Genomic DNA, 26,168 nt, shown 5'->3' on the forward strand with positions numbered 1-26,168 from the left:
ATTCCTGGCAAAGCTCTTTTTGCCTTCCAGTTCAATGCTGAGTTGTTCAGAAAAGTTATTTGTGCTAATAGTCTAACCTTTCTACAGTTTCCTTTAAACTTTTGTAGAAGTGGGTACCTCTCTAAATGTTTATTAGGATCTAATTTCATAACATATACTACACAAGCATTCTATTCTGTTTAATTCAGTCACCTCTGAGTTTATAGGTTAGTTAATTAGGACAGCAGGAACTTATTAAGGTATTAATAATTGAGATTGGTCATACCCAAAGATTTCCAACTGTGTTCTGGGTTGCATACACAACTTATTCTTCAATAAGAACCAGTTTCCTCTCCTTGAAAAAACATCTCCTGGTGGCATTGATCGTTTTTTACTTCTTAGCAAAAGCTTTGATTTTTTTTTTAAAATAACATGCAAGAAGAGTATAGTTGTTAATCCATAAATTTAAAAGGCATTTCTCATGAGAACATATAAGAGCTCTGAAAATTGTATGCAACTAAAATAGGAAAGAAAAAAAGCAAGTTCTTGATTTCTCTTCAGTAGTATTACAGTACACACATTAGAATGGGTGACTTTTTATATTTAAACTGGCAATCCTGGGGATTCAAGCAAAACCTGTGAAATATTGTCTTTCAGCCGTGATATCTCTTTATTAGAATCTGAACAATGACTTGCCTTTTCACTTGCTAGCGTGGAGCTCTTTTCTTCTGAGGAACTCCATGAGCTTTTACATCTTTATTTCATTCATTAAGCTATTGATAGTTTGCTTATTTGTTTGGGTAAAATATACATAACATTAATTTTACCATTTTAACCATTTTAAGTATACAGTACAGTGGCATTAAGAATATTCACGTTGTTGTGTAAGCATCACCACCATCCATCTCTAGAACTTTTTTCATTTCCCCAAACTAAAACTCTATCCATTAAACAATAATTCCCATTCTCTCCTCCCGGCAGCCCCTGACAACCATCACTTTCTACTTTCTGTCTCTATGAATTTGACTATGGTATATACCTTATATACAATATTTTACTTTAGTGTCTGACTTCTACTTAGCATAATGCCTTCAAAGTTCATCCATGTTGCAGTATATGAGAATTTCACTCCTTTATACGGTTAAATAATATTCCATGGTATTATATATTTATATACCTATAACATATTATATATATTATATATACATATACACTACATTTTATTTATCCATTTATCCATCAGTGAACATTTAAGTTATTTCTACATTTTAGCTATCGTGAATAACGCTGCTAGGAATATTGATGTACAAATATCTATTTGGGTCTCTACTTTCAATTGTGTTGGGTATATACCTAAAAGTAGAATTGCTGGATCTTACAACAATTTTATGTTTAATTTTTCTAGGAACCATCATAGTTTTCAACAGCAGCAGTGCCATTTTCTATTCCCACCAGCAACGCAATGTGGGAAAATGTTTAAATTTTTCCACATCTTCACCAACATTTGTTATTTTCCGTTTCGTTTTGAAAATAGCCATCCTGATCAGTATGAAATGGTATCTCAATGTAGTTTTGATTTGCATTTCCCTGATGATTAGTAATGTTACACACTTTTTCATGTGCTTATTGGCCATCCATAGATCTTTGGAGAAATATTTATTCAGTCCTTTACCCATTTTTTAGTTGCATTGTTTATTCTTTTTTGTTGTTGAGTTGTAACTTTCTATATTCTTAATATTAATCCCTATATCAGATATATGACTTGCATATATTTTCTCCCATTCTGTGGGTTGCCTTTTCATTCTGTTATTATTGTTCTTTGATGCACAAGATTTTCAATTGTAATTAAGTCCAACTTCTATTTTTACCTTTGATTGCCTATACATTTAATATCATGTCCAAGAAATTATTGCCAAATCCAAGGTCATGAAGATTTTCCCCTATGTTTTCTCCTAAGAGTTTTATAGTTTTAGCTTCTACGTTTAGATCTTTAATCCATTTTGAGTTAATTGTTGTATATTTTGTAAGTTAAGGGCCCAACTTCATTCTTCCTCCACACCTTTGTCAAAAGTCACTTGACCATACCTGTGAGAGTTTATTTCTGAGTTCTCTATTTTAGTCCATTGATCTATATGTCTATCCTTATGCCAGTAACATGATGTTTTGATTACTGTAGCTTTGTAGTAAGTTTTGAAATCAAGAAATGTGGGACTTTCAATTTTGTTCTTCTTTTTCAAGATTGTTTTAGCAATTTGGAATCTTTTGAGATTCCGTATGAATTGTGGGATGGATTTTTTTCTATATTTGCAAAAATAAAGTCATTGGGATTTTGATAGAGATAGCCTTGAATCTATAGATGACTTTAGGTGTTATCAATATCTTAATAATATGTCTTCCAATTCATAAATAAGGGATATCTTTCTATTTATTTGTGACTCCCTTTTTTTATTCAGGTAAAATGAGTAATTCATTAGCCACTGAAAAGTATCGCTCATGTTGAAGCTCTTGCTTCAAGAAACACAGGACCTATAGCACTAGATAAAAGTTTGGTAAATACAGATGAATGAATGAGTGAATGAATGAATGAATGAATAAGTAAAGACTAGTATGTTGATGAACAGCAGAATTACATTTCCTTCACATAACCCACAAATAGATTTAACTAATCTCTCTGTTTTATCATTTTCCTTCACCTCCAAATGTATCATAACTGCTGTGACGCAATTTCAGTGTGCGAATGAGACTGTGAAGGAAGGTGATGATTTACAACCACGGGTCTTTTCTTGTAAAACTGCAGGTTTGCTCTACCCACACTTTAGTTCAGCAAATAGCCCAAAGGATATGCTAACACAGCCGTGGAGATACACACGCACAAACACGCACACTCACACACACATACATTTCAAATCATATATACACATATATATATATATGATATATAGTTAGATAGATCTATAAATCTATACCCATATTTATATCTACATAAATAATTCTTGCCCTTTCCAAGCTTACAGTCTAAACTGAGAGCAAGGGAAATAAGTTAAGCATACATGTAGAGGTTTGTATTTAAACATTAATATTCAACAATAACAACTCAAAACAACACAGTGATATTCACAAGCCAATTCTCACTCTTCTTTCCCCTCCTTTATCTCTACTACTCGTGCTTTATTTGGCTTTATCTCTGGTAAATCTTCCTTCAAACAATGTCTGTGGTAGTTTTAATTTTTTACTTTGAAAATCTAACAAAAGGCTATATTTGGTTTCGTACTTTGTTTTTTGTTTATTTATTTGTTTTTCTGAGAGCTAATATTCTGGCAGCCTTAGGATTTGTATCAGCTATTTTGTTGTTGCTGTTCTCTAGATTGGAAGTGAAAATATACCGTGTAAAGATACATAATATAGTGATCCTGAATTTTACAATAATTGAGTTTAGGCGCCTTTTATAGATTTTTATCTCTAATATACATATAACCTAAGTTATTAAATTTTTAAAATAAAACTACTTCTAGACGATCCTTATCACATGTCAAATGGTTCCTTTTATATAGAGAGGCCGATGGTTGAGCCGCCTTTGATAGAAATGCTGCCAACTGCACATGTTTGCTGTGGATGGACGCAGCTCATGAATAGCTTACCAATGCTCATAATTGGACACTTGGAATTGAGTAAATTCAATTACTTTTTTATAGTTCATGATATTTTAAAATCATTTTGATCCCGAAAGTTCAAAAACCATATAAAACCAAAGCATGTATCTTTTTTAAAACCTAGCAATCTGTTATTTAATTGACTTGTTGTGATTTCTTATATGAAATAACAATTAAGATGATTTGAGAGTTATCTGTGGTATGTCACAATGTTTTCTAACATTTAATGAACATGACTTTACAAGTATTGTAGGACATGGTATGGTTTTTAACTTTACTTTTTCTTTGCTTATGTAATTAAAGTATAATGTTGCTGCACAATTTAACAATGTTCCTTCCCTCCTCTGAATACCCAAATGACTAAATTCTTTAGCACAATGGACACTTGATCTAGCAAAGCCTGCCTAGAAACCAAATTCTCATGAAACTGTACACAAGCCAATATGTATTTTAGATGCAATCTGGATACCAGAGCTGGCTTTTCTACTAGGTTAAAGTCACCTCTCCCAAGCTCAAAATCATAGGTCAGCCTTCAGGAACGTGCCCTTAAACACCCAGACCACCAGGAAAGGGAAGCTCAGAGTCATGTAACAGTAAATACTCAAATTCTCTAAATCAGCCCACTGTAAGAAGCATGACAATAGGGTCTGTGTCTAAACTGCTTTAGCTAAACATAAGATTTAATATAGTTCCTTGAGCCTGGTAAACACTAAAGTCATGATATGATGGAGTTCTTTCCTTTTATCCTTTAACAAAATGCAATCCATCAAATGTTCAGTGACTATCTACAACATGTCAGGCAGATGCTGAGCACCAAGATAAGATGGATGACATAGAATCTGCCATCAAAGGGATCACGATTTAGTGTAAGAGACAGGTACATAAATAAACTACAAATATGTGTTATATGTGCTAAGAGAAAGAGGTATAAAGTGCTATAGTTACCCAGCTAAGATAGCAACAGATTCTATCACATCATCATCGCTACCACCATCACTATTTATACACTATATTTAGAAATAAAAATTTTCTGAAGATTTATAAAATTAGAATGTAACTTTTTAGTTTTTCCAATAATTATATGAAAGTCTGCATGCAGGTTTGAATACACCAGTGTGTATACTATTTTATATGGCACTGAACACTCTCTCATGTATCTCTTGACTAATGATATTTGTGGGTGATATGGTTATGACAGCTGTTAGTTAATTAGGTAACTAGAACACCATCTGATACTCTAGTTTTATGATGGAAAATGTCATATACTCTAAAATGCACCATTTCACAGAATATTCACCCTGACAAACTCAAAATTATGATTATTCTTCATTACAGGTTTTACCTATGAGAGTAGTACATGAAATAGTCACTGATCATCTCCAGATAGCACATTTTTAGCAACTGAAGTTTAAACTACAAATAATTGCCTTGGAGGAATTTTTATTTCACTTTGACTCAATAGTTTTTCAGAGTACAATTTTGAATTCCTCGTTATTGCACCTTTCTTTCAAGTCAACTCTCTACCTCCCAATAACAACCTGCTGCTGCAGCTCCAACTGGTAGAATCTGATTAGGGATCCTTTCAAAACCTGTCATTATCTCTTGGGATTAGCTTGGAAGCTTTTACAATGGGGTAAAATAATATTTCGACTCTTTATCTGTCACCTTCCATTACTGTGGTTCTAACTACTGTAGAAAATGACATTTCTCAATTTGATCAGGGAAGAGAGAATATGAAACTAGAGTCAGATTAGGAGTCCTGTAAGCAGATTTAAAGCATCACTGGTGAGTGGTAAGATGGTTAGCATTTATCAAAGAGCAAATTTGTGCCAAGCACGGTAGACAGGTATGTATATAGCATACATCATGTTAAAAAATCTCGTGAGGTTAGAATTTTGTCTATATTTTAATAAAAGATAAAAAATTGAATCTCAGAAAGTTATTAAATGGCAAATACAGGATTCAAACCCAATGGGAGTATTGAATAAATGGCAAGTTCAAAACTGAGGGACATAGGCTGTGACAACATTAGAGGTACGGGTCCAAACATGGAGAGCACAATATTAAAGTAAGAAATTATTCAAGTAGATAGAAACTAAGAATGTAAGGCATACAATTGTCACAGTTCTCTACCTAGCTCTCTGACTCTTCTTTAAAATAGGATTTGTGAAGTTCGCAAATTAAAGAAGTCAGGAGTAGAGATAAGAAGCAACAAAGATAGTTCAATATTCTAATGGATTGGGAATGGGGTATTACTCTTGCATAATCTAGAAGTTATTTATTTAAAAAGAAGCTGCCATTAACTGGAGACTATTATGAAAGCACCTATAGATGGCTGTTGTTAATGCCTCAGTGGGTAACCAAAATGACATTCCAAATGTGTAAAAAATGGTCATGCACACCAAGATTTTATAGAAATGGAGTGACCTTGATACACTGGATTGAGAACAAAAGTTCGAGTTCTTTGTTAATAAGCTGCATTATAGACTTACTAGTGACCTTAAAAAATCATTCAGTCCTCAAATATCGTGTCCTTTTCTATACAACAGAATGATTTTTTCTGCTAAGAAGTTGATTTTTTTAAATCAACTGTTTTACAATGTGTGAATGTGGAAGGAAACTTTCAGCGTAAGACTTTTTATCAGTTCAATGGCTAGTAAAAAATATATTGTGATCTTTAATCTTATGTCTTAACTTGGCTAAATTAGGGAGAATAGTTGCTTAGTCAAACACTAGTCCAAATGTTGCTATAAAAGTATGTTTCAGATGTGATTAACATAATAAAATGTTTTAAGAAAGGCAGAATACCCTCCATAATGTGGGTAGGCCTCATCCAGCAACTTAAAAGCCTTAAGAGCAAAGACCCAGGTTTCCTGAAGAAGAAGGAATTCTGCTTCCAGACTGCCTGAGTTTCCAGCCTTTGGATTCAAGACTGCAACATCAACTTTTACTTCCATTTTCAGCCTACAAGATTGCCCGATGGATTTGAGACTTGGCAACAGCCATGATCATTTAAGCCAATTCCTTAGAATCAATCCCTCTCTCTCTCATATTAATTAATATTATATATATATAAGTCTACTTCTATATATATGTAATAAGGTATATATGACATTACTCCTCATATTTTGAGTTCTTTGTCGAAGATATTTTTAACCCACATATTCTGTAAATGTTAATACCTATCCCCCAATTTTATTAAGTGCTCTACACATAATATTTATTTATTTTAGTGATTAGCAATTATTAGAAATATACCTAGTTCAAAAAAAGTAAAAAATATGTAGATCAATTAAACATCAATATTTATACATCTATGAATTAATTTAATTTGAAATTTACAGAAACTCATTGAAATAGCAATTGCTTTATCAATTGAAGTAAGAAAGAAGTATTATGTACGAGAAGATAATATGTAAATAATGAATAAATTTTCTTTTTGGCAAGTAAAATATTCCATAAAGTTTTGAAATAAAAAGCAATTTCCATTTTTTATTAAATGATGCCTCATACCTAGCTGAAGATTTATATTACTGACATCTTAAATAACCAGCAAGTCTTTTCTTCATTCAAATATTTGCATCGACTTGATCGACTTTACTTTCAGCTCAATTCTTTTATTTGACATATAAAGAGAAAACATCTTTTTGTTTGATTTAAACAAGAATTGATTTATTTTTCTTTAATTCTTTAAAATTGAAAAACCGAAATGAGCTTTATTTGGATTCGAATTATTCATTAATTCACACATTCATTCATTCATTTTAAAATTTAACAATAAGAATCTACTTACTAGAATTGCATCTAGAGGCTATTAAACTCCGAGTGAGATCCCAAATTCTAAGCCTTAGTCACTACCCTGCAGGTGCTCTCATCTCCTTGAGGAGACATGGCACACATGCAGTCCACTGACTAAGGAAGCTGCATCAAATTAAATGTCATGAAAAGAAGTAGTAATAGTAAGTGTTACAGTAATTCAGAGGAGAAATTTATGCATAATTTCGTGTGAGAAAGAGAAAAGTATGTCTATGCCCCCAGGAGCTGCCTGGAACTATCAGTTAGACTTCGGTGCTGTTACAGTTGTCTTCTCACTCACAGTTATGCTTTGGTGTTGCCCTGCTAAACAGAAGTAATTTCACAGAACACGAATGTCAGACAAGGCCACCCCATGGTTGTGATAGATCAAGACAGCCAAGACCACTTTGTAAGCATGTCTGAACAGAGGCGAAACAGGAACATCATCCAGGCCACAAAGATGACCGAGCATTCCCCCGTCCTGGCCAATATGAGTGACTACTGCTTCTCCCTGCCAGCTTTTTCTTTTTATTATTGAAGACGATGGATTCTTTGTCCTGTAAAGCTTGCCATTCTAATTACCCTATAAAGAGTGACTGTTGCTGCTTTACCGCTTACAACACTACCCTTGATCTTCTTTGCCCTCCTCCTGGATAAGATTTATTAAGATAATCACAGCCCAAATCCTGTACGTCTTTTGTAACACCTTCGCCCAGACACTCCATCATTTCTCTTACTGCCGTAGTAAGTAAACCAAACTGTGAGCTAACAATAATTAACTTAATAATGAATGTAACACTTTATGGATGTGTTATGGTGGTCTTTGGCTGGAGAACATTGGAAGTTAAACTCAAAGAAGGTGAGGAATTGTGAGACTGAACCTAACAGACCTTAAACATGTGCTATGAAGGTCAAACAGGACTGACAAAATATATTATCAACAATTTGGAAAACATAAATCGTACACCAAGGACAGTACATTTCTGAACGGCAGATGGGAGAGTTTTGGAAAAGGTAAAACTTCTACTCCTGAGACTGGAAGCTTCAAACAGAAAGTGTCACAGGTCATAGGAGTGCCATAGATAGAAGCCCAGGATGGACAAGAGCTTCTGAAACTCCTGAAAGTACTAAAGGAAGAAGTTTCTAGAAGCAAGTAATATCGTTAATTTATCAATGATAAGGAAAACTGATGTTTGGAACACTTGGGAACTATCTTATGAGTTTATATTAAAGAGATGAATGACAAGCGATGGGGCGAGGCTATTATGAGAATAAAAGCATGGAAGAAGCAGTTGCCCAAATAAACAGCTGTGATGGTTAATTTTATGTGTCAATTTGACCTGGCCACAGGGTGCCCAGATTAAACATTATCTCTGGGTGTGTCTGTGAGGGTGTTCTCAGATGAGATTAGCATTTGAATTTATGGATTCTGTAAAGCAGATTGCCCTTCCCAATGTGTGTGAGAATCATCTAATTCATTGCGGGCCTGCCCAGAACAAAAAGGCAGGGGAAAGGAGGGTTTGTTCCCTGCCTGGCCTGCCTTACTGAGCTGGGACATCGGTCTTCTCCTGCCCTCAGACTGAGATTTACGCCATCAGCTCCCCTGATTATAATTGTTGTATATATTGAGTGTATATATAGTTATTATACATATCAACAGTTTATTCATTTTTATTGTTGAATAATATTCCATTGGTATGGATACACCAAGGTTTGTTTAATCGTTCACTCATTGAAAAATATCTGGGCTATTTCCAGTTTCTAGCTAATATGAATAAAGTTGCTATAAACATTAATGCACAGGTTTTTGTATAAACATAAATCATCATTTCTCTGGGATAAATGCCCAGGAATGCAATTTCTGGGTTGGGAGATAGTTGCTTGTTTAGCTTTTTACGAAACTGTTTAACTGTTTTCCACAGTGATTGTACCATTTTACATTCCCAGCAACGTATATGAGTGGTCCAATTTCTCTAAATCCTCACCAACATTTGATGTTATTGCTATTTTTTATTTTAGCCACTCTGATGGGTGTGTAGTGCTATCACATTATGTTTATACTTTGCGTTTTCCTCATGACTAATTCTGTTAACATATTTTCATGCTTAAGTATAAGTGTCTTAAGAAACGTATAGTTGCAAACCTTAAGTTTTATAAAGCAGAGGTCTCCAACCCCTGTTAGTAACCAGGCTGCAGAGCAGGAGGTGAGCAAGTGAAACTTCACCTATATTTGCAGCCGCTCCCCAGGGCTAGCATCATCGCCTCAGCTCCACCTCAGATCATCAGGCATCAGATTCTCATAGGAGCACCGGTCCCCAGTGCCAAAATTGTTGAATCCATGGAGTTCAATAAGTTGTTGCTGGAGCTGTAAATGAAATCTTGAAGAGGGCATAAGAGGCTCTAGGTGAGAAAATGAAGCATCAAGAAGTTGAATAATTTGCCAATACATCTGCCTAGTGATGAAGTTAATAAATCTCAGTTTTTGTGTCTCAAGAACAATGTTCTTTCCTTATGCCAGCTCTTACTCCCCATGTGCATTAAATCCAAAGGATCATTGACTATTTTCAACTTCTCGACTCTCAGCAGCATCCCATGTGGTCAACCATGCACATCTGCTTGAAATACCCTCATCCCTTGGCCTTCATGGCACTGTTGTCCCTAGGTTTTTCTATTACCTCTCTGGCTACTTCTTATTTGTCTCTTTTATAGACATATATTCTTTTCCACTAATGATTCTTAAGGTGTGGTCCTCAGTCTCCTTCTCTTCCTTTTTCATAACCTCTTCTTGAGTGCTCTTATCTATGCCATGGCTTTGAGTTCTTTCTACAGACAGATAACATCTCCAGCCAGACTCCCTACCGAAATATCTAACTCGCTTTTTGACATCTCCATTAGCCTGTCTCAAAGGCCCCTTAAACCTAATATATCCAAAACCTAACTCATTTTCTTCTCCCCAAGTCTAACTCTCTTCCAATGCTTCTGAGCAGAAAATGGAATCATCATCTGTGTTGCACTTGGGAAGAGAAGCCATCCTAGGATTCCAAGAAGCGGGAGGGAAATATCATATTTAGATTTCAAAAAAGATCATTCCAGCCTAAGTGTGGCCAAAGAACTCTCTGCTTCATTCAAGTGTCTTCAGTTTTAGAGAGATCTTCCTTGACCACTCTTGTCACACTCCATTCCCTTACTAGTCTTAATTTTTCTGCATTGCACTTATCTATCATATTACCCTTGGTTTTCTGCATATTGTATGTCTCAGTCCCTAGAATGAAAATTTCAGGAGCACAAAATTTTTTTTTCTTTTTTACCTCTGGATAGCCCCAGAGCCTAGAATACTGCCTGGTACTTACTAGGTGCTCAACAAATACTTATTTCATGAAATAAATGAATAACTCTTAAAGCCACTTAGAAATATGATTAATAAAACCTTGCTTCTATAAGAGTATATAACCAATCTTTCAGTTATTATATATTTGTTGTATCTGAGACTATTAAGGAGGTAAAACCTCTTTTCTCAAAAGGTCACCTGGAGCTGACACAAATTCAAAACTGGCCCTCAACAGACACAGCATGTGTTCTGATTCTCTACCTGGTTCGTTTGGGAGATTTAAAATGCAGACTAATTAAGACAAATGTAAGAGATTAAAAGTCAATATATTTTAGAAAGATTAGATGACCTAAGGCCTGGTTACAGATGATATTAACAAAGAAAAGGATTTTACATGGCAGGAAAATCACTAATGATGTGAGCCATTCTTACAAAAGGCACAGCTATAAGAAGCAAGCTAGATGACTACTACATTGAATGTTCTTCAGTATATATGATTCTCAAATATAATTATGGTACTGATTTTTAGAATGATTTATAATTGTGACCCATCTTATTGGCTATTGTTATTGCCTTTTAAATAATTACTTAACTAGGCTAATAATTATTTTGTGCAAGATCTGTAGTAAAAAAGTTTGATTTACTTTCATTTATCATTTACTTCTTTGTGTTTTCTATATTACAAAACCACCTCCAAGAGAATTATTGGGTAATAATTATTTGGGTCTTATATGTAACCTCGTATTAATATTGGGAAGGTAATATTCTGTTTCCACCTAGCTGTAAAAACCCTCCGTCATTAATCTGCATGATAAATTTAGCCCACATTGTGACTGGCCAGTCAGGAAATTGTTTATATAAATTCCATGGTCTCTTGCCTGAAGAAAGAAACCAAACTGATTATCTGTGTATTGTACTATATTGCATTGGGGAGAAAAGTCAACTAAAAATATATAGGCTATTAAAGTCTGGGTTTACTTGCAATTGATGGTTTCTAATGTTGATAATATTAATAGAATAGATATGTCTAAGTCATTGTACCACACTTAGGATAAAATCTAAAAGCTTTCCCCTACAAACCAATGTCTTACAAAATGTAGTCTTTGGATCATCTGCCTCAGAATTAGCAGGAGTGCTAAATCATAATCTCTGAAGATGTGACCCGCACATTTTCATTTTGATCACCCTGTCCCACTAGGTAATTAATTACGTACAGTAAAAACCATGTTAAATGATGTACTTTAAATACCACAATGATATGCCAGTGTAGCAGAGATGGGAAGTTATGTTCTAATGAAAAGAGAGTAAAGATGAGCTTAAAAAACGTCATTAACATCATCATCATTTCTTCTTTCCTCATGAAAATCTTTGATTATGTCCCTGCCCTTAGATCTAACAAAGACAGAATGGAGGTCAAGAGGCAGGGAGAAGATAAGAAATGGTCAATTTATAGATCTCTGATGTAGGACAATGCCCCAGCCAAGTTGCAAATGTACCATAAAGTAGAAGACAGCATAATATGGTGGTTACAAGTCTTTGTAGTCATAATGGTTTGAATTAAAATCCTGATTGTCAGTTGTTAACCTTTTAACTTTCTGTTTTACACTTTCTAACTCATTTTCCATATAGAAGTCAGATTTATCCTTTTTAAATATAAATAGAATAATATCGCTATCTCTGCTTACACAATGTTGATGTTTTCTCATTTCCACCAGAATAAAAGCTAATCTCTTTCCTCTGTGTGACAAGACCTACTGCATGATCTGGTTCATATTTATTTCTACAGTCTCACTCAAATCCTTTTCTCCCATAGCTCATTATCTTCAATTCTAACCTATTTTTTATTATGCCAAAATGCCAAGCTCTTTCCTCTCTTAGAACATTTACATGTCCTATTTCATCTGTCGGAAATGCTCTGCCCTAATTTTTTTGTGTGTAGATTTTGTCTTTTTATCCACTTTGTCTCAGCCTAAACATAGCCATAGACAAGTCTTCGTTTATCACACAATGTAAATAGATACCACCTTCCCAAAGAAAATGTATTTGTAATGAAATATAAAGTGGTCAGCTCTGGCATCAGAGTGCCCGCACTTAGAACATACTAAGTTATAAGTATTGCTATTATTGCTATTATGACCAATGCTTCATAATATATCCTCAACCTGAATTTACATACTATTTTTGTATTTAAATTATATTTACGTACATATATTTATTTACTTTTTATCTTTTAGTGTAAGCTTCCTTGACTATAATAAGCTCCATAAGGGAACACTCTGGGTCAGTTTTTATTCACCGCTCTAAGTTCCGTTCCTGGCCAAAAACCTGTTGGAGGCTCTCAAAATATTTGTCAAAGGAAGGTAGAAAGGAATGGAGAGGAGACTTAAGTGGTAGCTTTTGTTATTGGTATTATTTTGGCACTTTCCATATTGTCATATTTAATTGGGCTTGACGTTCTACCTACACTTATACAGGCTTCTTAAAGAGAGAGATAGTGCCTTAATCATCTGAGACTCCCAGGATCTTGGGCAGATAGGTACAGATAGGGCAGTGTCCATTGGATGAATTGCTCAAAGAATAATAGAAGCAAGAAGGTCACAGCCAGCAAGAAGGGGTTATTCTTAACCCACATGTAAAACATAATTATGTTTTCTATAAGTAAAATCAGACAACTAGAAAAATGAGGAGGTAAAAGGGAGCATGCAAAAGAATAGATACCAATAAATTCTTCAGTATTTTGAATCAGAAAAGGCTCAACAGTTAGCAAGTATGAACAAGAGCTACAAATAAATTTTATTAGATTATGTAAAAATGCAAGTGATGTAATTTTTTATCATCAAGGGATTTTGATATTAACAGTATTACTATTACCAGAAAGTTTAAAACAATAAGAACAGGTTATTTTTAATAACCCATTCTCACTACTATTTTTTGCTCTTAGTTAAATTATCATCAGTTAAATGATAAGATCAAAATTTTACAGTTTTCAGGCCAGGGGAGGGAGGGAGCAATTGGAGGATGAAAAACAACAACAACAACAACAACAACTTTGCAGCTTTCTGTTCTTCAATTTCTATTTTGAATGTTTGCTGAACCTGAGTGCTTCCCTCATCCATCCTCTCCCTGCTTCACCGCTATTAACCCAGTCAGGTCTCCTTAGCTTCCCTTAGCTTTGGGGTTTTCCTCTTGTTGCTGGTCTCCCCATCCTCTTTAATTGGTAGAGCCCTCTTCCAATCTATCCCATCTTATTACCACTAGGCCCCACACACTTTGATTTTGGCACTTTCCTGTTCAACATCCTTGGTAACTGCAAATTACACATCAAATAAGTGCAAACAGTGTAGCATACTATTGGTTTGAACCTAACTTTCCTAGTCTATTCCCTGTCACAACATACTAACAGCCTACTAGCCTACTTGACTTTCTACTACAGAGCTTATTGCTTTTAGTGCTTTGTATTATTATTATTATTATTATTATTATTATTATTATTATTTTGCCTGAAATTTTTGTCTTCGCAAAGTCTGGCTGTCAAAATGTACTTTTCACTGTAGCTTAACCAGATTCCTTCAGTCAGAATAAATCTTCCCCTTCTATGTTTCTGTAGTATTTAGAGCCCTCACAATCTACCATATAATAAATGTAGTTTTGTATAGATCCCTTACTTGATTATAACCCAGGCAGGAACCATATATTATTTAGCTTGGAATAATTCACAGTGCTGAGTAAAGTGCCCTGCACATAATTATCAATCTATTGATCAACAAGTTCTATTTAAGCTCTAGTAATTCAGTTCAATGTAATCACCTAAATATGCTTTTAGAGTCCACATTCCAAAAGTTACAAAATATTGGGCTATGGATACTATAATTTCAAAGTTGAGATAGGACATTTTCCTCATGATTCAGATCATATCACTGAAATAGGATAGTGTCTTGGGAATGGAAAAAATAAATGTTTTAATATTTCATTTATTCATTAAATTCTTATTGAGTAACTATGATGTGCTAGGGACAGGAGATAAAATGGGAAATACAAATGAAAATAGTCTCTGCCCTCAGAAGTCTGTAGTCTAAAAGAAAAAAAAGCATTAATCACAGAATTAAATCAAATAACCTGATATGTAAATATACAAATGTGGAAAGTTTTACAAATTGAGGTACCTGGTATTATGAATAGATTCATTCAGAGCAGGAAGTGAGACTTCTGCACTAGAAGTGATAATTGGATTAAAGCGACATATGAAGAATGAAAAGAAATAAATTTGTCAGTAGATAACGTTAGTCAGAGGGAAGAGTATATGCAAAAGTCTAATAACAGAAGAGAGCCCTAAAGGAAACAAGAGAAGGCAGACCTTGAGGGGAATAGAGTACAGAAAAATCTAGGTATATGGGGAGGGGTCCAATCTTCGAGGGCCCTGAGAGCATATTAAGTATTTTGGTGTTTATCTTAAAAGCAAAGAAACCTCTTTCCTTCAGGCAAGGAAAGGATGAGGTCAGGTGAAGAAGGTGAGAACAGTTCAATTTGCATTTCAGGAAAGGTTTCTCGAAGGTCTATTATTAAATATTTGGTTTTCAAAAATGGAGCTGCTTCTGGCTTGATATCTGCCATACATGTTTATATCGGTGCCAGAAAAATAATTTGACCCTAACACAGCCCTTAAAATAGCCTCCCTGGACCAAAAGCTCTTCAATTTGACTTTCACAATCTTTTCTGATCTGGCTCAACTCCATTAAGGTCCATTGTCCTTCTCATCACCTCAAATTTTCTGTCCCACTCAAGCATGTCTCATGATTGCTTCCCACGTGCCTCACACTCCCACAAAGACTGTGCAGACTCCTTACATCCACTCACCATGCAAGACCTACATCTGTTTTAGGTCCACTTGCTCTTATTTATACATGCATCACCTTTCTCTGACTCTATCAACTCCTATAACTAATATCATAAAAATAAGACATGACTCACATAATTTCACACATTACTATTTTATTCTCTAACGTGCACAATTATCTTCCCAATGTGCTTATTATCCCCTCAAGGGAGGGATCGTAGACTGCTTTTTAGTCCTTTGCAGTTGTTAGCACACTTCTATGAACATAAGAGGTATGTATTCAAGATGTTTCTTGATCGAATGTTTATAGTCTTCTCCTAGTACTAGAAGATGATTAAGAAGTACTTGAGGGCAAATATGTAAATAATTTAAAAGATGAGTATAAGGAAGGTGCACACTGTTGGAGGTTAACATAGGGCCAAGCATAAGTTTAAAAGTAGAATTAAGAAACCAAAAAAAAATGTTTTGGGTAAGAAAATTTAACATATAAATTACATGCATATTTAACATTTTTGAATTTGATAATGATTTCAGACTTACATAAAAGTTGCAACAAAAAAAGTTTGAGTTTCTATACACCCTTCACCCAGTTTGCCCTTTGAGGTTATGCAAATATCCAACTTGTCCTCAAACATCCACTCACTAATATTAGCAATTTCTGTGGATCTTACTTGCAATAATTGTTTGCCTAATGATTTTCTATTTTTTTCATTCCTTCTATATTTATTAATTGGAACTTTTTTGTAAGAAGCTTTCCTTCTCCCCCACTTTCTCATTGCCAAAGAAAGAAGATACAATTGGTGAGAGCTATTAATCCTAATAATTTATAGTCTGCTTTTTTGTGAGGCACCATGATATTATTTAACTTTAGACTTAGAGATCCTCTACTACTAAAACTCAGCACTCAGTCATGGTCAGATTGAAGGCTCTCAGGTGATGGGACAAGATCTTATAATTTGCTTCATGGATGACAAGTACGTAGTGGTACCCATAGGGGCTATATAGTGTTTACAGATGATATCTGACAAGTAGGCACTGAGCTTCAAATGTAAATCAAATAGCAGAGAAGTATTTAGAATCAATATGTAACATTTGAGTGACCTTTCTCGGGTATAATCATTTGGAGAGGCAAATGATATAATTTTCCTCATGCTGCAATACTAATAATGGGCTTTCTTGTGAAAATATGCTTTTGCTCTTCCGCTCAAATTTGGAGTCTATAACCTATTTATGTTTGTTGAATTATAAAATCAATGACTAGGTCAAATATTTGATTTATCTATAAAATGATACCTAATGTTATGCATTTAAATTTTCAATATACTTTTTCCTACACCATCAGCTAACAACCATTCTGAGGGGTAGAAAGCTATTGGGGTCCTTGTTTTAGATGAGAAATTGGTGTAGCATATTGACCTGCCTCTATTTAGGCTCCTTGTTCTTTCCTCTGGGCCATTATGTGAACTCTCTATTATTTTTATTCTCTAACTCATTGATTCAACAATTTCAATGGACAGCCTACATAACAGTTCAATTCACCCTCAGGCATTTGCACCTGTGCTTTACAGCTGACCCAAGTCAGGTGTATAAATGTCCTGCATCATTACAGCGGGTGAGGGGCATATTTATACAGATACAGGTATCCCCTACCTGGGGTGCTCCATGGACGACGTGTTAGCTGCTCTTAAGGGATGTTTTAACCAGGAACTGATATGAAAATTGTTGATCTAGGCCCGAGGTGTGGGCTCGAAAGTGCTCACAGGAGTGGATAATTGGCCATCAGTCAGCACCGACCTGCTATGTCTTCAATCCCAGTCACCCCATCCTCTCTTTCATTATTTTCCCTCTGACTTTTAGTCTGACAGGAGAAGTGGAATAGGAGACATTTGTCTCTTAGATTTTATTCAAAATATTTTGATTTGCCAAAAACCCTTTCCATTCCCTCAGGATATAAGCTTTGAAAATCAAAGTCAGGAAAAAACTCCTTCCCCTCTTCTAACTTCCCAATTTCTGTTGTCATTTTTTTTTTAACCTGAGGAAATGAGAACAGAATGATCTAGCTGCCTAAACAGAGGAAAGGATTAAAAATTAAAGAAAAAACAAGAGAGAGAGTTGTTATTATTTCATAAGCATAGCTCTTGAAACACTTACTATTGGCTTTCTGAATAATGAACCAGGAGAGATGACACCACAAAAAATAGAATAGATTACCTGCTGTGTTCAACCATATTGAAAGAAATAGTAAAGATTTGGGAATGAAATAACGATATGCACATAGAAACTAAGCAAATAAAATGTAAGATAATTAGTAACTATAAGAATAAAAAAGTTGTATAAGGCAGGATATTTCATTATAATGTACTGTGTAGCAGTGGTGAACAATATTACATAATAATACTAATAGAAACCCATAACATCAATTAAGCCAAAGTTGTGATATATGTAAAGTGGTAGGTTGTGGGGTGGATATTAGGGGAGAGAGAGACAAGAAGCAAAGAGGGAAGTCTAAACCTTCTGCAGAGGAAAATCAAGAGATAATGTCTAAAATGAAATAATCAACCATGATCAACGTGTTATTTCACAATATATAGGTAAGTATCAGGTGAAACTGCTGAGAAAATAGAATAAGATCGCCCCAGGTGACTAGTAGAGAGCTGCAAGGCCAGGGACTTCTGTTTTTCATTATAAGCTTTGCAATTGTTTAAACGACATGCGTTTATTCTTCCATAAATAAAAATTAACTTTAAAAGTATTTCAAATGTAAAGTGAAGAATTGGCAGAGTCAGAGATAGTGATAATTTGCAGTCTCTTAGCCTTTTATTTTCTTAAAGCAAGTGCGATATATATTCTTAAAATGAAATTCAAAATCAGAGAACAGTATAACTTGGAAAGGAAAAGCCTCCTGGAATTCTGCACCACCCAGAGAAGGCCAGTGCAGACAGTTTAATGTATAATTCCTTCAAAATATATATATTTACCAAAAAGATAATAAAGAAATTATACTATAGAAACTATTTTGCAACCGTACTTCTTTTTCCTCTAAATGCCTTTTTATGTCAGTATTTATAGATTAACCACATGTTTAATGGGTATATAATATTTCATATTATGGGTACATAGTAGATATAAAATATTCCACCGTATGATCTACTGTAGTGTATTAAATTTGTTCATTTTCCCCAATTTTTCAACAATATTTCAATGACTATTCCATACATATATCTTTGTGCGATTCTAAGAGTGCTTCAGGAATATAAATTTTTAGAATGCAAATACTGGTTCAAAAGATATGAGCACTTTATATTTTAATAGACATTACTAAATAGTACTTAGAAAACATTGTAGCTTTGGGTAGTCCTACCAACAGTGGATTTGAAAGCCCAATATATTTCTACTACTGACCTTTATTAGGACATTATTAGAAAATTATGTTTACAGAGAATTTTCATAGATGATGCTGTGGACTCAATTGTGTCCCCCCCTAAAATTCAAATGCTGAAACCCTAATCCCCAATGTGACTGCATTTGGAGATAGGGCATACAGAGAAGTGATTAAGTATAAAGGCTATATAAGGGTGGGTACTTGATCTGATAGTGCTGGTGCCAATGAGGAAGAGAAAGAGAACCCAGAGCTCTTTCTCTGCTATGTGTGGACATAGGGAGACAAAAGGCCATCTGCAAGCTGGGAAGACAGCTCCCACCAGAAGCCAACCGTGCCAGGCCACGATCTTGGATCTTTCAGCCTCTAGAACTGTGAGAAAATAAATTTCTGGTGTTTAAGTCACACAGTCTGTGGTGTTTTGTTATGGCAGCCTGAGCGGACTAATGCATGTGGTGTTCCATTTAAAACTCCTACCAATGCAGTGAGGTATCTCTAGTTTACAGATGAGGAAACCAAGATGTTAAGAACTGCCCGGATCACGTGGTTTTTAAGTGGTGATGCAGGGAGTAGAATGCAGTTCTTTTGTCCAATAGTCACTTCTTTTCACTATAGAAGAGTAGTCTTATTACAATTCCAGCTCACTTATTAGCTTTTACTGGGAAACCTAATGAAATCATGAAATGATTGAGCTGGAAAAGTCTTTGGAGATTATCTAGTCCATCAAAGGAAGTGAAGTCCTGAAAAATGAATTGGCCCAAAACCATGCAGCCAGTTAAAGGAAAAACTGGATTGAAATTCAATTTGACTTCATTTTAGTGTTCTTTAATTTTGACACACTCATATTTCAGAGTTACATATTTTTAAATGTAAAAATTATTCCTTCCTTGGGCTAAATCTATATACTAGTTATTTTTCAAGTCACAAGATTTATCTTATAAAATAGAGGTTGCCCTTTAAATTCCCACTTGGAGTTATTTTCTGATTGCCCTTTGGTAAAGCAATGTAGCACATAATGGCCGATGTTTATTGCAGTTTTTAAAAAAACATGATCAAGCCTAATTCTTTTATATGTGACTATTACAAGACTTACTTCATTCAGGGACCGAAGACTTCCACATCTCTCGTTTCTATGCTAATTAAGACATCGGTTTCTTCACTCTTTGGATATGTGCAACAGGAGATTAGAGTTGTGTCAGCTTCCTGTATATCAGCAAAATGAATCACACTGCTGCTAGGAGAGTTCCATTAGTGTCATAAATCTTAGAAATACTGTACATTTTCTGAGGATGAAAACTGATATTCAGAAGGCTGTACAGTAATTTTTGCTGACAGGCCCACCACATCAGAAAGGAAAGGGTCTCAGTGGGTGAGGCACAGATTATTCTCAACATTTGCAAAGTAAGAGATATATTCTGAAGATAATTATTTTCTCTCTACAAAGTGGTATAGATGGTTTTTAAATTATTTTATTTTTATTTAAGTTAGTGTTGGCATTTAGTTAGAATATCAGAGTTGAATTGAAAATGGCAGAGAAGAAAAGCTAATCATTTCAAAATCATTTTTTATTTCCCTGTAACATAGCACATCAGTAACTTGGTAATTTCATTTGGTAATATATATTTAATAGCAAAAGAAATTAAACTCAATAAATAATGTGTTAAATACAAAATGTAAATTTATCATTTTTCTGGGAAACTGTCTATGAAGTAGAATACATGATACACAACTAAGGTATTAGCTGAGAAACTGAAAGGAAACATTGATTCACTGGATATTTCTAAAACTTAAGTGAACCTTTGACCAGAAACAGGTTAAAGACATCTAACTCATGCTTTTCTAGTGTCCAGATGAAAAATGAGGCTTTTAAAAATACATTTCCCAATACCATAAGTATTTAGTCAATAAAATACGAATTATACCTTTTAGTGAAATAATTAAACACATTAGTTTCAGTAAATAATTAAACACGTTATTTTCATAAACAAGATTATTTTCAGTAACAATATTCACAGGAAGCTGATCATCAAACTATTTCATCATTCAAAATGTATGTTTTTCTCTACTCCAAAGAAAATACAACAGAAGAAGAAAGGCAATAGGAAGCAGGATATTGAAGGGAAGAGAGAAATGGTAACCCTCTCTGCAGATCAGAATCACTTTGGGGGCAGGGGAAAATTTGCAAAGCACAGATGTCCACACTTCACCCAAGATTCTGATTCACTTGGTCTGGATTGGAGCCTAGCATGATGTCCATGCTTTGCCTAGGTTAAAAACCATTGTGACAAGAGAATGAATGAGCACGCATGAAGACATATATGAGGTATATCAGTGGCCTCAGGAGAATTGCAGAGAATGGACACTTCTGTTATCTGAAAGTTGACATTCTAGGTACAAAGTATTCTACCTCCAGAGACAGATGCTCTTGAGGTCTTGAACAGGAAAACCATTGGCTCTGCAGTCTGTTTTTTGTGTGAGCTTGAATAAATTACTTAACATTTGGTGCCTCAGTTCCCTCATCTGCCAAATGGGAATGATAATACTGTCTGTCTCATGAGGTTATCATTAGGATAAAATGAGATAATCCACATGAAAGGTTTAGCTCAGTGTCTAAATTCTCAGTACATGTCCCTCGATGGCTCCATTGAGAGAAAATAATGAGGTCATTTCCTTGCCTTTTAAGCACTTACTGGGCGAGGTATTTACCCCCAAAAATGCTCAGCCAAACTGAGCTACCCGTTTTATAAGATGAAGAATGAAAAGTAAGTAGAAGTGGCTGTAAGAGTGCAGCCCTCACCATGACTGCTCTCCCCTTGCAACAGGATTCCTTACTCAGGCCAGTGCCTCGCCTGCGATAATGGCATGGATGGTGGAGTAGCAGCCTCTCTAATTAAGAGAAATAGAGGAGATAGAACCAATGCGAGTGTGTGGTGTTACTGTTGTTGCTGCTGTTTAAACTGAAGAAACTTAAGTGAATATACAGGCTGAAAGGAAAGAGCCAAAAAAGAGGCAGAGGAGAAACTGCGGGTGAGGAGAGGCTTTTGATGGAGCTGGAACTCTGAAGCTGCAGGAACTCACCTGGCAGGATCAGCCTTGGATGTAGTAGAACACAGTCCTCCACTAAGGTGAGAGAAAAAGGCATTTGGAAGCCATAAAAGCAGATAAATATGAAAGCAGGGCAAGAGAGTGAGTGGAGTTCTCCCTTGTTAGTCTTTATTTTCTCTGTGAAATACAAAACGAGGTCACTTGCAGACTTTGGAATGGGAGGAGAAGAAGGGAGCAGAAGGTTTTAAAAAGCTGGCGAGGAGGTCCTAAGAGCTCCAAAGCATCCCTTGCTGCAATAAGTCTTTTAGATGGTATTCCTGATTTGTCTTCTTGGCAGATTCTTAAAAATTTGCAGCCATTTGGAGATAGTTTTCCAAATAGATTCCACTCTGAGAGAACCAATATTGCATTCTTTTAATGCAGTTTTTTTTTAAATAGCAATAAAACATTCTGCCATCTCACGATAAAGAAGAGACCCACATAAAATCCTCCCTTCACTGCAAAGGGAGATATTATCTCCTAAAATTATGCTCCAATAGATTGTGAGTTTCTACTAAATAACTGTCTCTTAGCGGGGGAGGCAGAGGTTGAAAGCTGTTGTTTTTAAAACCAGAAAGATTTTTATTTTTTTTTTCTAAGCAATTAACATCATTTTTTCTTTTAAGGGAGAAAACAAGATTTTTTAAAATAAAAAAAAAAACTGTACAGGAACTACAAGCATAGAAAAGTAAAACATGTAAATATATATATTCTAAAAGCCAACTACCTTTTGATTTTTCCAACTTAACTCTTAGCCAAAAACTGTATTTCATGTAATTTGAGCTAATGAATAAAAGGTCAAAGAGCTGAGGCTAGATGATAAAAAGAAACATAAAGACAATTGAAAGAAATGAGGAAAGCGTTGGAGCAAACCACTTTTCAGATGGGAATTTATGCTGAAGGCCATATGCAGGCCAGAACTGGAAGTACAACTGAAAGCTTAAAAGGTACAGTGATGAGAAAACATAGCAAAGGCTGTGAAACAGCCCTTCAGAGGTCTAAGCACAAATGCCCGAGAGGATAAGAGCTTTAATGAATACAGCACTGCTTTAGAGAAAGTCAAAAGCAAAATGAAAGCACTAGCCTCCAAAAGGAATCAGAGACCCATTTGATCTGGGAGAAATAAAGAGAATTATAATGTAGAAAGAATAATAATTGCTTTTTTATTAATCAATACCCAGTGTCTCTCTAATATTTGTTGCTACAATTCCTTTCAATAAAAATATGTAAAGTATATGAGTCCAGATCATGAAAATCTGAAGGTACACATATATACATATATAGAAGGTATCAATTCCTTCTTTTTTTTTTTTTAACGTTGTTTTATTGAAAGGATCTATAGCTAATGATCTGTAGTAGATTGTATTAACTGTTTTAAAATATGGGCTGCTACTTCCTGCAGGAGGATTATACTTTCTCACTACAAGAATGTCAGTTTGGGCCATGAGACTTGCTCTGTCCAATTAAATATGAGCAGAAGTGATATGAGTCTGAGCAGAAGTGATATGAGTCCGTGCAGAAAGGAGTTAGCATAGCAAGACTGAGGCTGCTAGACTAGAAAGGCCCACTTGGAAGGCTTGTCCTTGGCTGGCTTTGGGGAGGTTGGTTTTGGAAAAGTTCCCATCATTCTCTGATAAGAATGGACCCTTGTACCTAAACTGTTAATGCAAACAATGTAGCTTAGCTGAATACATCATTCCCTTCTGAAGTCGAGAATTGTGGTATGTGCTAAGCAGAGTGAGCCTACATGACCATCCCCAATAAAAACCCTGGGTGCTAAGTCCCCAATGAGCTTCTCTGGTAAATAATACTGCACACATGGTCTCACAATTGATACTAGAAGAATTAAGCACCTCCTGTGTGACTTTACAGAGAGGGGACTCTTGAAAGCTTGTGCCTGGTTTTCTCCAGACTTTACTCTTGCACATTTTCATTTGCTGATTTTGCTTCACATCCTTTCACTGTAATAAATCATCACCGTATGACTACATGCTGTGAGTCCTTCTAGTGAAACACTAAATCTAGAGGTGATCTTGGGGACCCTGACACAATGTCACTTCTGGAAAGTCCTTCATGACTTTTTCTCCTCTCTCATGACAAGTATCACTGCTCCCACTAGAGGATGCTCTGCCTTCTGGGTCTTGGAGTGAAGATGACATGACAGAGCCATAGCCAACCTGAAGCTGTCTAACATGAGCAAAAACTAAACCTCAGAATTTCTAAGCCTTTAAGATTCTGCTTTTATGGTAGCTTCTTCACATGGTTGGTAAGTTAGTGCTGTCTGTTGCAAAGAGGCCTCAGTTTTTCACCACGTGTGTTTTCCATAAGGCTGCTTGAGCATCCTTGTGGCATGACATCCTGGTTTCCTCTATGGCGAGTGATCCAAAGGAAAGCAAGGAGGAATACCTCTGATGACTTTATCCCACAAGTCATACATCATCATTTCTGCCATATTGTTATTCATTAGAAGTGTGTCATTAAGTTCAGCTCACATTCAAAAGCAGAGCCTTCACCTTTTGAAAAGGGTAGTGTCAAAGAATCTGTGAACATCTACATAGGTAATTATTGTTGTTCATCAATGTGTTCAGTTCTCCTCAATTCTGGCACACTGTAGACATGGCATTTCCTGCCCTTTTGTGTTGGATGGGGCCATGTGACTAGATCTGGCCAATGAGTTGTGAGTTGACTATTCAATAAATAGTTCTAGGAAATTGGCTATTTATAAGGAAAAAGAAAAGAAGGCATTCTTACTATAGGTCATTTACAATGCAAATGAATTAAAGAAGTAAAGAAGAAAATTCAGTAATGTGATAATTTTCAAAGAAAATTCGTAATATTTTATGACATTGGAGAAAATAAGAATTTGTTAAACAAGACACAAAAAAATATAAAAATAAATTTCTCGTTACCAAAAGACATAACTAACAAAGTGAATGTAAGACACACATGAAGAGAAGAGATATGAACCCATGTAATCAATCAGTAAACAATCCAGAATATGGACAGAAGTCATAGAAAACCATAAGGAGAAGAATAAGAAACCAGTAAAAAAAATGTTGCATATGATAAGTCACAGGAGATGATGTTCACTGTCACTAATAAACCAGGGAAATGCAAGATAAACTACAATGAGATACCATTTCACACCTGCCAGACTGGAAAAAATTAATAAATCTGAGAGCATAAACTCTTAGCCAGGTGGCAATTTGCTGGGGTGAATGTAAGTCATTATAGGCAGTATGGAGAGAAACAGAACAAGAGCCAATAAATCTAAAACATAAACAGTCTATGACAGAAATTCCACTTCTAGTTTCATGTTTTTTACCTCGGAGAAGTACAAGAGATATGTGCACAAGGAGACACATGCAAGAATGCTCACCAAAGCACTGTTTAGAATAATAAGAACCTGAGAATAATTTTAACATTTCTCAAATGTGAAATGGAATATAATACAGTTAAAATAAGTGAATTAAATCTCCATTTACCAACATGTTATGTTAACGTGTTGGTAAAAATCTCAAAAATCAGTGAGTGAAAAAGCTTTGCAAAATGACATTCATAATATGATTCCATTTATGTAAATTTTAAAACAATATCATATCGTATAATTGAATAAATAAATGTGTTGAAAAGATTTTAGAAAACCCGTATGCATTTCAAGATCTAGTTTACTTCTGGGCAAAAGGGCTGGAGAGAACAAGAGAGGAGGTTTGATGCATCGGGCATAGTTTTTTTTTTTTATTTTTAAAAAAGAGAAGTGACACAGATAGAGCAAAATGTTACCATCTGCTTAATACTGGCAGTGAATGCATGTTATTGTTATTTTCCATTCTTTCTCAGTGTGTTTGGGGAATTTCAAAGTTGAACACTAAAATTTTATCTTAAGAAAACTACTGGACGAGATTATTTGAATTTTTTATTATATTAAAATCTATGATTCTAGTGGGGAGAGGGTTCATCACTAAATTATGATGAATAATACATAAGATCCTGGGCTTTTAAAATTAATCTATATGAGCAACCCCTGTAAGATGAGTTCTATATATGACTCGCCAAAGCTACAGTCCCTGACCCAGAAAAGTTCTCAAACCACCCAAAGTTTTGTCCCTTCAAAACAAG

General features: G+C 35.0%; 1 long non-coding RNA gene across 1 annotated transcript in view; it reads right to left on the minus strand.

The window, feature by feature from the left end:
- Positions 1-9,654: 9,654 nt before the first annotated feature.
- LOC120597862 (uncharacterized) overlaps positions 9,655-26,168 on the minus strand; it is a 35,678-nt gene continuing 19,164 nt past the window's right edge. The window contains exon 3 of the long non-coding RNA XR_005651460.1: positions 9,655-9,802. This is a non-coding gene — a long non-coding RNA (uncharacterized LOC120597862). The remainder of the gene's footprint in view (positions 9,803-26,168) is intronic.

Source organism: Pteropus medius, unplaced genomic scaffold, assembly GCF_902729225.1.
Source record: "Pteropus medius unplaced genomic scaffold, Ma_sr-lr_union100, whole genome shotgun sequence".
Taxonomy (NCBI): Eukaryota; Metazoa; Chordata; class Mammalia; order Chiroptera; family Pteropodidae; genus Pteropus; species Pteropus medius.